A 10,000-nucleotide genomic window follows, 5' to 3' on the forward strand; every position below is an offset into this window, starting at 1 on the left:
CGCTCGAATCATATTCATCATCAGCTCCCGCCTCACTGACGGTGGAAAGGATTCACCAGCCGCTTTCATAGCGCTTTTCAAAATCGCGACCCATTCCCTTCCGAGCACGCGGTATCGTTTTGCATAAATTTCTTTCTTTCCCTCCCTCGCCTCACAACCAACGCGAGACTTGGTCTTAGGGCTTGTGAGGAGGCGCTTGTGTCCCTTCTAGCACCTCGTCATGCCTGATGATGGTGGTGAAAAGCAGCTGATTTGCGATTGATTGAATATGGAGTGAATAGATTAATGCTCGTTCGCATACTTCCTCGTATGTCCGTGTGGCGCACTCACGCCGCTTGGAATGAGAGCGAATGTTGAATAAACAAAAAAAAAAACTCCAAGGTGAAAAAGGGGGGATGACGGGAAGAGACGAAAAGGATCCGTCACGAGCCGAGATCCCGAGCCACTTCTTTTCCGAACCGGAGACAGTGAATTAGCTGGATAGGTTGCATCATGAAAAGAATCGATCGAATGTCACTCTCTCTCTGTTTTTTCTCTCGTTCAACCTAGCTAGCTTTGAATATACTCGAGATAGCTGGCAGCTTTTGGAGGAGCACATTTTTTTGCATATTCAGCATTTCGATTTTATGCGCGTACTCCAGACGCTAGCAGTGTGTCTCTGTTGGGGATGCCACCGTAATGAATGGAACGGGTTTGTGGTGATACGATAGTGTGATAGTTTCTTCTGTCTGTGTGTTTTTTCTCGTCTGGTGGCCAATCGGTCAACACCAGGGGTAGGGAGTGATTCATAGGACTTCACCAATATTGTCGTTAGGAGCAGCCGTGGAAGCTTGGTAGAGAGTCTGATTGTAATATCCTATCGTGACTGGAAAGTTCTTTCGGAGTGTTCTTTGGAAATTCCAGATTTAATAGAAGCACAGTAAGAATTTTGAAAATAAGTTATTAAATACTGTGAAGCAGAAATTAAACATAAAATACAGTTGGATACAGTTAAAAATGCGTAAGATTTAATCGCACACTTTGTTGGTTTTAAACGATTCATTAACACAAAATTATTTCATCACAAACAGATAACAGCATCTATTATAATTGAGACACCACTCTGGTTTCTCGTCGTTAATGGAACCAAGGGCTAAAAGTAGCCCGCTAAAAGACTACGAGTGCATTTAGTAGCACGCGACAGAATGCACGTTGTTGAGCGAGAGAGAAATAAATTCAAGAAGAAAGGTGGACCACTTCTTTTTAATTTCAAATTTATATCTTTCTCTTCACATTTTTACCAGTTACTCACGACGGTGTGAAAGGCGAAAGCGAAGCAGACCGAGTGTCCTAGCGTCGGACGGTGCCATGATGGATGTCCAATCGTGGCAATTTATTAAAGCCTTCACAATTGCGTGCTTCTTTCGTCCAACGCTTGCAGCACACCGTCAACCCTGAGCCCTGAGCGAATGAAAAGGTGAGCAGACGCGCAGCTTTTCTTCTTCCCCCCAAAAATGCCAGCAAAGGGAAGCTAAAGTTACTGAAAACAACAAAAAAGCGGCCAAAAAATTTATATGCACAATTTTTGCGAGACACGCGCAAAAACTTTGCGCACAAAGATTTAGTTCCCACATTTCGCCGATCGTAAAGCTAAAGCTGTGAAACGTGAAATTTAACTGTCGGCGGACACCGACGACCCTTTCGCGCGAGATCCTATGAGGAATGAAAGGGTGACAGAAAACCAACACACCCGACAAAAAAAAACAATTATCACTCCAGTGAGCAGGAAAATTTTCCATTATTATTCGTTTCTCGGCCCAATTGTCTTAATCCACGACCCGTGTCGGATAAATCGGATTCTTTTCCTTACGGCTTGGCACCGTCCGAGGCGGGGCCTCCGTAGCTCAGAAGGATTGTTTTCCTGGCTTAATGGCTAAATCGTGAGTGGCACTGGGTTGTGGGGGTGAAATTTATTTTACAGATAACTTTTCAATGCCCCAACGAGCCATGGCCCTTCGGCGGTCGTATCGGCTGTCCACAGTGACACCGATAAATTGACAAGTAAATTTCTTTTTTGTCCTCCCTTTCTACTCCCATTTTTTTGCGGAAAGATGTGGGTTTTTTTTGTTGGATAGAAAATGGAGGAAAGGGTTCCAGAATTGTTTTCGGCTTCCTTGTGTGCCTTCGTATTAAATAATTATCTAACACAAACAATTTTAAATGGTAACCGAGAAGGAAAGATGTTCTGCGATTGATTTTAATTTACGTTGGGTTGGGTTGGGCTAATGTTTCTGTAGTATATTATCCAGAGGAAAATCGTTTCGCTTCATTACTTTAAATTAATATTTATTTGTTTTTTTAAAGGATGATTTTACCTTGAGGCGATACAGCGCTTTTAGTAAGTAGATGATTGCTTTGCATTTATTTCTTTTAAATTTAAATGTCAAAATTATAATTCCGTAGAACATGACATAGTTGAACGTATTTAATAGCTTCAAATTGCTTCCATAACCTGCTTTTAATTACATTAACTGAGATTGAACAATTAAAAGCAGCATTCACTGTTATAAATTTCAGATTGATTTGTTTTCCTTAGCGAATTAAAGATGCAATAAGTTTTCTATACCACCGTTTGTAATTAGAGTTTGTAAATACGAAGCAATCTATTTCGCTTTGCGTTAGACCAATCACAGCTTACTGCTGATAAAAGGCGCTATCGTGTGGCGATATATTAAAGATAATGTTCAAAACAATTAAAGACCTAGTCTTTTTCTATTGCTGATAAATAATGTAAACATTTGTTAAGATTTCGTAAGTGGATAATAAAAAAGTTCAAAACCAGTTTAATCGGGCTTTAGATTATCCATTTACATCTCTGCTTGTTTCCTTTGCAATATGAATCATATTCCCCAAAAAATCGTTTTAATTTATTCAGCCAATTTTCTTTGGTTAATTGTTTTAAAACATGTCACCGATGTGGTGGTCGCTCCGGTAATTTTCAGAACCACCCAACCTTACACACTGCGTAAAGCGATCCCCCGGACTCGGGCCATCCTCGGAGCTCAAGCTTAGAGCATTCTTAATGATCAAAGCTTATTAAATAACACGAATGAATTTATTACACCCTCGGTGGCGGCGACAGCGGCCTCGAGGAGCAGAAGAAAGCCGTGTCATCCGATAGCTCGGAGCCCTTGGCCATTCTCAACACACATCGCGGCCTCGCTGGTCCGAGGAGTACCGGCAGGCAAACCAAGCGAGTGGTCGCCGGTCGGGGCGAGAGAATTATGACAAAACTTTGCCACACTTTTCTTACTCCAAACATACACACGCGCGCTCACATCCATAACCGTAACGCGGTAATATGGGCGAGTTTTACGGCTCCGAGCTGTGCTGTGAGGCTCGCCGGCTGTTGATATGCTGTTAAGATGGGCGAAAACGACGACGACGACGTGGTGATGTTGGGTGTGAAACTATTGGGGGCACAATGGGAGCACCTTTCGGCGTTGGCCACCATTTTAATCGGGAATATTAATATTCCCTTTTGTGTGCGCCAAGCCTTTCCGCAAGCCAAGGAGCGCATTTTACAATGACTCCATCCAAGGATGCATGTTGGCAGTTGGTGGAGAAAGTTTGAAAATTTTGAAATTTTGTCCCTCCCAGTCCTCCCAGTCTTTAACAGTGCTACGAGTGGAGTCTGGAGGACTAGGCACACCGCACTTACTAGCATGTAATATATAAATGTGGGCGTGAGCTGCAAAAGGACCGCTGACAAAGCTGAGAAGTCCAACATCCTTGGCACAGCGGATGATGAATGTAAAAATTGTACTTGCGCTCCCGCCACCCAGGGGTTTGCCTCGAACTTCTCCACTCGCCTCCATTATTAGTGTCTTCGAGTGATGCATATCGTTACTGGCGGACAGGTTCTACCGCCCTGGAACCCTCCTACCGGTGGATAGAGCTGGTCGCTTTACGATAAGTTACCACAAGAACGGGACCGCTGGTCGTCGGTGGCGGACACAAAATGTATGATAGTCAAGTTCTTAGAATGTATACGCTAGTAAGCCCCCATGTAGGACAAGAATGGTGAAAAGATGTCCCCACGGATCGTGTGCATAAATCGCGAAGAAACTCCTGCGCTTGGTGAGTTTGTGACAAATATCCTACGTCACTTTATTGCCACCATTAGTGGGCTGGGTGCGGGGATAATATTTAACTACATTTAACATTTAAAAAACAGTTGCAAAGTGTAGAAAAATTGGAACAAACTTATGAAACTTAAAATAATGGAGAGGTCACCATCACTTACGGTGAGTTACCAAGTGACCCAAAAAGAAACACACAATTTAAATTACGTTTTTTTAAACACAATTTTAGGCTAATATGGTTGAAAATGCTCGAGTCAATCAGCAAAAAATCGAAGCTTAAACTCAATAGCTCACCGTTGAGTAGTGGGGGCTTATAATTTACTTTTGATCTAACAAACTTTGAAGCTATCTACAATTTCATTAACTTCTTTTTATGGACCCAACTCGCAGCTGTATTTTCGTGTTGCAACTATGATATCTATTTCTATTTCGAATAGCTTTCCCTTGGAATAATTTTTCACTATCCCATGCCAGAGCTCACCACCTAGAGCGTTCCAGCAATGATTCTTTCAATGAAAAGAAACTTTCAAGCACCATCTCGAGTATTTCCATTGCACGGGTTCCGTTGCATTTCAGCGTGGTCGCGCACGCTGTTGCAAATGTTGTTAATGTTCACCACGGCTGGCTGACTTTATACGCAAACTTACTGCATCCACCAAATCCACGCCACTACAGATCGAACCTGAAGTGTGGTGTAGTATTTTGTCCTTCACCGCCATCTCCGCGTGTTCTTGCACGGCTCGCAGCATCGCACTGCACTCGATTATCCTGCCCACAGTGCAATCCGCTGCGATGTGGGTGCACTGCATGACACTGCGTGGCCAGAATCGATTTGTTCTTACGCTTCAGAAAAGTTTCAATTATTTCATGCAATAACTCTGCCACACTTTGCGGATGGTCCGAATCAAATGGAAGCAGAAAGGACGGAAGCCGTGGTAACGTCGGGTTTTGAGCGCTTCGCGGTGTCGCGCCCGTGTATCGAAGAGCAATAGATTCCAGCAGGAAATTGTGGTTCATGCGGAAATGGTTTAGTGCTTTTTTCTGGATCACTGTGAATCGCTCGAGGACCCTCGATGTTGAATATTGGATGGCGTACAAGATATCGCTCACGATTTTCATGGGAAAAAGTTCTTCAAACCCATTCAAAAAGCGATATACGCGGTAGTACTCTTGTAATCGAATGATTCGGTTGGATTTACTTGTGCAGAATTTCGCTTCCAACTTTTCCCATCTCGCTGGCGATGCATAACGTTGCAGCAAATACTATTTCTTTACGAGCTCATTTCAGCAATGGAGAAGAAGAGATAAATGCTTGATGTTGAATATCGTGTCGTTTATTATATTGAATCAGTGAATCATATAGAGTCAATTGATAAATCTACTAAAATAAAGTTATTATTAGATATGAGATAAGATTTGCCGTTCCCTAGCATGTCAACTGTTGTTACAGAACTACGAGCGAGAGCCGGCTTTAACAACTTGCAACCGAATTAAGCTTCTTAGATATGGTTGGAAGCAGGAAACCGCGAACCTGGTTAACCGGCACCACCAACGCACCACCATCATTACTGGGTGGAAAATCAGCGTTTCCGCAATATCCGGTACCGGTCCGCTGTCGGTGGCGCTGTACGATTGGTACCTTCCTGATTCAATTTCAAGAAACCATTGCGAATCGAATTGCGATTTCTTCCAACCGGCACACACCAACCAACCGATCGACCGTTCGATCAACGGTCCTTACACAGCACTGAATAGAGCTGGCAGCGCACGGCTACAGGGAATGTTTGTCAAGCAGCTTGTCACGATGATGAGAAACGCATGAACGGTAGCTTGTAACGCAAAAGTATTACCAATGGTGCGCTGGAGCTGAAAATGCTAAAATTGCATTCGGGATAGTTAAATGGAGAGGTTTGAATGGCTGTTGGAAACACTTCTTTCTGGTTTCAATGTGACACACATGCGAACGTTGGTATCGAGCTTGTTTCCGTACTTGCTGTCTGTCGGAGATGGATTTATTAACACGGTTTTTGTAGCTATTGTGTTTGGAAAAAGGTTGTTTTTTATTAAAAACAGTTTAGTAAGTTGAATTCTTTTTTAATTGAGATTTTTTTACTGAAAATTAAGCAAAAGTCTTGAACATGTCTGTAAGAAAAATCAGGAAATGGATTAAGTTTTTGTTTTTCGTTTCAATAAATTTATTCTAATTTCATTATGAATTATCTAATTAACTGAACTGAACTACGCACACCTCCTGTAAACACATAATAAAGATATGTTCATTTTCCTTATTCCACTATTTTAATCAAAGATGCGAAAAAAGATATTTTTACTAAGCATATTGAACAATTAACACTAATGCTAAACAGATACAAATAAATGACAATTTCTGCTTCTTGGAAATGCCTGTGCTGATTGACCTTTCGACTTTTTAGTATGATTATTGAGATATTGTTGATATGTTTCCCCAAACGACTCAATAGTGAAGAATATAATGTTACAGTTTCATCATGGATTTTTCTTCTCTCGGTTGTACCAGTTTGCACCTTGTAAATGTTGTATGCATTTATGAGAAGAACAACTTATGTTAAGCTTGACAAACCATTCATACTTCGTAGATAACACTCCCCAGATCGCTGCTGATGCGCGAGACGCGCGATCTACAAACTAAAATTTGGTCCATCGCACTCGCCAGCCCTCCCTTCCCAACGATAACATTGGGTTAACACATAAAATAACACATATGAGAACATTCTTGCAATGATGGCCTTTTGATGCCACCATTTGATGCTGTCTGTTTGGCTTTTCGATAATCATTTTCTCACTTTCATCGCGAACTGGCCGGATGCGCGCGCTCTCTCATGCTTTCTCATACAAACTCCACTCTACCTCTTACGATGCGAGAGAATCGTAAAAAAACGACGAAAGAAAGGAAATGATGGTGTTACAATTTTATAGTCTCTTTGTGCGAAGGAAATGGTCCGAAAGCGTAGCAGGCAACAGTCCACCAGTCGGCCAGCCAGCCAGTCGGCCAGCCGGCGAGCCAGCCCTTGACCACCAGAAAGAAAAAGGAATCTTTTGCTTACGTCGTTGAACCGTTCGATGGTGCCCAGGGGACCTCGTTTCGAGCAAACAGCATTGCCGTTCTTACTCACTGTCGTCGTCGTCGTCGTGCTGTTCGCGCCAAGTTGACGTGAGGTGTTGTGGAGAACCCTCAGAACGCCGCTGGCACTAGCTGTCTCCGTCTCCGTTCGCCGTCTTGTCGTCGCTTGGTTGGCTGGCTGGCTGCTAAGCTGACTCAGTTCGGTATGTTCCATCAAAAGTGCATTTTCGTGTTCGTGCGCGATCGCCGCAAACGCGCACAAAAGTGCAAATCGGAGCGAAATCTCCGACCAAGGCGATCCGGATACCGGAGCCAGCGGAGCTGCAAGTGCAAGTAGCCCCAGTTCGCTTACTTTGCATCGAGGGGCAAGGTTCAAATGATAGATCACCGGCTGCAATTTGCTGACAAGTTGCTTCTGGGGGGCGGGTATGGGAAAGAATGAAATTATCCCGAACGATTACATCCGTAGGAACAGAAGCGGTGCGACATTGCGGTCGACGCGGCCCACGGAACGAGAGTGCGTCCAGAAAGCAGAAAGCTTTCCCCGAGGAAACATTAGCAGACCATTTTATGAGGCCGAAACTGATTGGTTTTCCAATTGCAGAGTCTTAATAATGGATTTTTCGATTGTGGTTTCATCGAGAGGCAATAGATGAGTTGATTGGTTTAAAAATAAACTCGTAAATTTCTTTACCGATACACCGTCCACTATCAAAAAAGTCAAGGTCATATGCATTAATACATACGATGGTTGATTTTTTTACTATATTGCAGATGACGATTCATTTCTATTTCATAAATATTTAAAAACAACAGCCAACAGGAATAACGAAACAGTATCATACAACATATTTACAAGCCATTTTCAGGTCCAATTGTACCGCGATTCCCATTAACAATTTACAAAACAATGGTAAAATGTGGTTGAAAACATTCCTTTCCACGTACTGGAACATGCGGGTCCCGTTAATGATGAATCCGCACAACATCAAATGGTTGAATGTTTCCTCGAACCCTACCGGTCGAGTCGTTTTCAAGCGAAAACGAATCAAACATTCAACTTCCCGGGTATCCGAGTTTTCGTGGAAATCATAAATATTTGATTCCCACGCGAGATTGGATTCCGTCGTCAGATGTGATTTCTAATGTTTATCCAATGCGAAAGAAAGCGAAACGGTAGCGGCGTACATACGGCACCCATCCCATTCCGGTGCGTGCCTGATCATAACAACTCCTTCTCCTGCTGGTACTCGCTGATTACCCAGCCAGCCAGGAAGGGTGGCAGGTGTTTTGCAAGCGAAAGGTTACTGGGTTACCGTGTGCCGGCTGTGTTTAAATGCGAATGCCGAATACATTAAACATACGCAAACTGGGGGCGCAGGGCACAAATTATATTTTTTCATTTTTAAGGCCAACATTTTTCAAATGCCTTAGAAAGGTCAGCGTACGCGTTTGGTTTTTGGGATTATTTTTTGATTTCAGCGAAGTTGTTGCTTTTAAAATGGATTAGGCCGAGAGTGATTTTATTCAATTGCGACATCAAAGAAGGCGATTGTGGCTCTTGTGCCTCTAGCAACAGCATTATCTAATGTTTATACAGTAATTCGTGGTTTACGACTTGGTTATCAAGTTGTTGTTATGCACAAATGAATAGAATATAAGCCAGCGTCCGCATGATTAGAATTCTAGACAAATGTATAGAGATCCTTTAATATACTGACCAAATTCAAATCCCTTTCCCTGCAAAGTGTAGCGTTTTGCTCTAGCGCTGTGTTAAATGAACGCATTTTTTGGTCAAAATTACGGTCATATCGTTTTTTTGTCACCGAAAAATCAATCTTTCCTCTAGACAATTCTGCACTACCATTAGAAAAGTGACTTGAACAATCGTGAGAAGCTCAAAAAGAAGAACAATTTGACTAAGTTGACTGATGGATACTGGTCACATCTCTAATGGCATGGATAACGTTGAGACTTTCGCCTTCAATGCTGCTATTGTGAACCCCGATCCGATTTATCAACTTTTTAACAATCACAGAAGACACTCCTTTGATGCACAAACACTCAGAGATAAATGACACAACACGACAGCATGAATCATAGGCATGAACACAGAACCATCGTATGCTGCACGAAATTCAATTGATTCCAATAAAGCATTCTCCACTCTCCAACTCGACTCGCCCGGAACTGCCATTTGCTTTCAACACATTCCTCATCCAATCATCCGAGTAGTAGCAACATCAAGAACGCCTTTTTTGTGCTGTCCGATCCTTCCGCCACTGATTAATATCTGGCTCCATTAGGCACACAGACAATGCCGCCCCTCGGTCACTCCCAGCTCCAAACGTTCAATGTTCGGTTCGATGCTTTTTCGCCTAGCATCGCCTAAAATCTGATGAACAACAGATTGAAGTGAAGTACAATACAGAAAATGCTTCACATTATTGAGAGCCTTTTTAGGCTGAACAGTGCGCCGATAGTGCGGAGCCGCCTTGAGAATACGCTCGAGATCGAAGCCATATCGGGGGAAAGCATCAAATCGCTTTTTTCGTTTTTTTTCTCGGGATGGCAGCATTCCTTACCATTTCATGATTCCCCCGATAAAAAAAAACCGCTCTCAACCCCACTCTCGTGGTGTGTTACTGCTGTGGAAGAGACTCTAGAAGAGCACCGGAATCGTTGAGCAGCTGAACGATGCTTTGAAAAACGATCTGCCAACGACTGGAAAGGACAACGAGCGGTCTAACGAAAGGTTATGCCTTACGGGCATCGA

The 10,000-nt window shown here is 42.9% G+C and overlaps 1 protein-coding gene across 1 annotated transcript in view; it reads left to right on the forward strand.

Annotated features, from left to right (window-relative positions):
- Nucleotides 1-10,000, forward strand: part of LOC126574117 (5-hydroxytryptamine receptor 1A) — a 63,303-nt gene that overhangs the window by 13,371 nt on the left and 39,932 nt on the right. The window contains exon 2 of the mRNA XM_050234105.1: nucleotides 1,284-1,456. The gene's annotated coding sequence lies outside the window, so the exon portion shown is untranslated. The remainder of the gene's footprint in view (nucleotides 1-1,283; nucleotides 1,457-10,000) is intronic.

This window comes from Anopheles aquasalis, chromosome 3, assembly GCF_943734665.1.
Source record: "Anopheles aquasalis chromosome 3, idAnoAquaMG_Q_19, whole genome shotgun sequence".
Lineage (NCBI taxonomy): Eukaryota > Metazoa > Arthropoda > Insecta > Diptera > Culicidae > Anopheles > Anopheles aquasalis.